We start from the raw sequence: 3860 nt of genomic DNA, 5'->3' as shown, positions 1-3860 counted from the left end.
CTTCCCCCGCCCACGCGGCCGGGTCCGGCAGCCAGGTGCCGCGGTTAGGGTATGCAGTGGGCGGGGCCCAAGGGCGCGGACGGGTGCAAGGGGCGCGGGCCTGGAACCCCGGCCACCCCATCCCGCGCCCCCGCCGCATGTAGGCGCCGCGCGGCCCAGACTTGCGCCCTTTCCGACGCCGCGCGCTCAGCGCCGGTGGGGGCTCCCCAGGTGACCGTGGGGCCGGGGTCCCGGCCTGGGCCCTTCCGGCTGACAGCAACGCCCGCGCCCGCGCCGGACTGGGGGTAGAGGCCAGGGCCAGGGTTGGCCAGGGCCAGGGTTGGCCGGAGCGCGGAGGGTGGAGGAGGAGAGGCCGCCCCACGGCGGCCTGCGGGTACCCGGTTGCAGCGCGCGCGGGCAGGCGTGCAGAGGCAGCCGGAGGCCTAGTGACAGGCGCGCGACTCGGATCCCGGAAGCCCACTTGTTAGAGTTACCTGTCAGCTGGGCCGGCGCCCCCGGGGTCTGGCGTGGTCCCGCGGGTCTGCACGTTGCTCCGGGACGCAGGGGCTGCGCCCAGAAACATTATTTTTCTTCTCCGGGAGGGTGATCGTTTACAGCATTGATTTCCCAGATCTGGTAACATGGCAAAAGTTGCCGGTCTAATTGAAGCCAACGGAGAACTCAAGGTCTTCATAGACCAGAACCTTAGTCCGGGAAAAGGCGTTAGTGTCCCTTGTGACAGTTCACCCCTCCATTGTCAACCCGCTCGGGAAGCAGCTCTTGTCGAAAATCTTTGTACAGTTCAATGACAACATTGCCCAGCAAGTGGTAACCGGTACACCTTAGAAACCGGCAGCGTCAAATACCCTCGTGGTAGTAGGCCACACACCGCCAGCATTCACTTTACCTCTCAGAACCAGCCGTGGTTGGTCTGCCGGGAAGCGCAAGAGGAAAGGAGAAAAGAATGGCAAGCAAGGCCTGTGGCATTTCTCCATGAAGGTCTGAGACAAGGTGCAGTGGAAAGGGACCACTTGCTACCACGAAGTGGCGGAAGAGCTGGTCGCAGAGTTCAGTGCTGCCGGCAACCAGATCTTACCAAGTGAGTCAGCTTATGACGAGAAGAACATCGACGGCGCGTCTACAATGCCTTAAACGTGCTGATGGCCATGAACATCATCTCCAAGGAGAAAAAGGAGATCAAGTGGGTTGGTCTGCCCACCAACTCGACTCAGGAATGTCAGAACTTAGAGGTGGAAAGACGGAGGAGACTTGACAGAATAAAACAGAAAATCTCAATTTCAGGTTTTTTTTATTCGACAGCAAATTGCCTTCATGAATCTGGTGAAGAGAGAAACCAGCAAGAGGAGCAGCAGGCCAGCTGGCCAAGGACGCTCAGCTCGCTCATCCACCTGCCCTTCATCATCGTTAACCCAGCAAGAAGACCGTCATCGACTGCAACATCTCCAACGACAAATTCGAGTATCTGTTTACATTTGACAACACATCTGAAATATACGATGACATAGAAGTGCTGAAGCGGATGAGCACGGCTTGTGGGCTGGAGTCTGGAAGCTGCTCTGCCGAAGACCTTAAAATGGCCAGAAGTCTGGTCCCAGAGGCCCTGGAGCTGTACCTGACAGAAATAGCTCAGGGAACTAACTGTTGGAGGCGTGTTCATCACGACGGCACGTTCCACGTCTAACGGCACGAAACTCTCTGCCACTGACCTGACCAACGGTGCGGATGGGATGCTGGCCACAAGCTCCAACCTCAGTACAGTGGCTCCAGGGTGGAGACCCCAGTGTCCTGCGTCCGGGAGGATGACGAGGACGACGACTTCAACGAGAACAATGAGGACGACTGACGTCCTCTCCACTTCACATTCAGCTTCAAGAAAACGTTTAGGGAAAAGAAACTATTTTTTAATGTGGGTTTTCTGTTTCCGTTTGTCCTACTCCTAAGAAGATAATGGTAAGCCCTTGAATTTAGATATGCACCTCCGATAAGCAAGGATTGTTTCCCGTAGGAGTAAGACGTACTGTGGATGTGTGTTTTGATACCAGTGTGCTGATGAGGGGCGTTTATTTACTTTTCAGGATTTTGTGTTTTTTCATTTTCTGTTTTTCTTTAAGTGCAGACTTAATTTTTGCCCCTTAACAGTTTTTGCTGAGTTTGCTGAAGAAATTGTATTTCATCCTCATACATGAAAATAAAACGCCCTCCTGTTGTGGATGGTGAGCACCGAATGCCGTTTATTTGCCGTGAGTCTGAACAGCACCCATGCTGGCAGAGAGTGAGACTGCAGAGTTGTCCATTTGTTCAGTGGTACGGTGTCCAAGAGCCCCAAGCAAACAGCAGAATTCGACTTTCTAAACAATAAACACCATCAACCTTACTGACTTTATTCTCCCTTAAATTATATTGACTGTTGTGATTCCATCAAGTTTATACACTCTTTTCTCTCCCTATTTTGCAGCAACAAATTGCAAAGTGCTTTTGTTTGTTTTTGTTTGGTTTGGTTAAAGCTTATTGCCACACTGGTGCGGCTATGGAGACTGGCAGGCTTGGAAGACTTGGAATGGTTTATTGCTTATGGTAAAATTTGCCTGATTTCTTACAGGCAGCATTTGAAACCCTTTTATTATGTAGTTGTTTACATACTTACAAGTCTATCATTTAAAGACACGTACTGAAACAAATGTTGTGTTTGTTTCATAAACATCTTCTGTAATCTATTATAAAATTGAAATTAAATATAGGGAATGTTTTAACAATTTTTAACTCAAAATATGACAATCATTTTTAATAGTTCTTTTTTTATATAAAAAGACAAAGGAATTTAAGGACAGGCAATAGTCTCTTAAAATTTATTCACAAAACCCATTAACTGCACATTAGCTGCCTGTTCTAAAATGAGTCTTTTTATTGAAACACAAACTTTTCTGCGATATTTTATGGAATATGAAAAGACTTTCATTGTTTGACTTGTTTAACTTGACACTGTTAGTTTTTATTAATAAAACATGCGTGGGCATTTAAAAAATAAAAATAAAAAATAAACATAGAGAACCCAGAAATAAATTCACAAATATACAGTTAACTCATTTTCAACAAAGGCATCAATAACATACATTGGGAAAAGGATAGTCTCTTCAATGAATAGTACTGGGAAAACTGGATATCCTTATGCAGAAGAATGAAACTGGACTCCTATTTCTTGCCATATAAACAAATGAAAATCGATTGAGGCTGTAAATTTAAGACTTAAAACTATGCAACTACTAGAAGAAAACATTGGAGAAACACTCCAGAATATTGTTCTGGACACAGATTTCTGGAGTAAGACCTCAAAAACACAGGCAACAAAAGCAAAATTTGACAAATGGAATCACATCAAGCGAAAAAGCTTCTGCACAGGCAAGAAACAACAAAGCCAGTTTCAACTACTTTAAACATTGAGCAAGGACTTCAGTAGCCATTTCTACAAAAACAATTTATAAATGTCCAAGAAGCACATGAAAATATGTTCAGCATCATTACTCACAAGGTATAGGCAAATCAAAACCACAATTCACAAAAGTTTATTTTTAATTTGAGGAGCTCCAATAATCTATGGCTTGCTGTTCATCATGTACTGCCACTGTTCTATGAACAGTCATGAGCGGTCAGCGCTGGACACTGCTGTTTATCCCTGGACACTGCCCATCATAACGTTGAAGCCAGACATAATGAGTCAAAACCAGGAGAAACTAGCTAAAAGCTAGTCTAAACTGGCCGAGATCAGCTTCAACCAGTTGTGACTGGCCCCAACCTGTTTATACCAGTTCTTTCTGGTCTGGGCTATTTCCAACTGATTTAGATGAGTTTTAACTGGCCACAAA

The 3860-nt window shown here is 46.8% G+C and overlaps 1 pseudogene across 1 annotated transcript; it reads left to right on the top strand.

Moving 5' to 3' along the window:
- The first annotated feature begins 620 nt into the window (after positions 1 to 620).
- Positions 621 to 2745, top strand: LOC104664171 (annotated as a pseudogene). Its single transcript, XR_004058965.1, has 2 exons — positions 621 to 1950; positions 2117 to 2745. The product of XR_004058965.1 is annotated as a transcription factor Dp-1 pseudogene (transcript).
- The last annotated feature ends 1115 nt before the right edge of the window (positions 2746 to 3860 follow it).

The sequence above is a fragment of the Rhinopithecus roxellana genome, chromosome 8, assembly GCF_007565055.1.
Source record: "Rhinopithecus roxellana isolate Shanxi Qingling chromosome 8, ASM756505v1, whole genome shotgun sequence".
NCBI classification, from domain to species: Eukaryota; Metazoa; Chordata; class Mammalia; order Primates; family Cercopithecidae; genus Rhinopithecus; species Rhinopithecus roxellana.
This window is presented reverse-complemented; position numbering and strand designations above follow the sequence as displayed.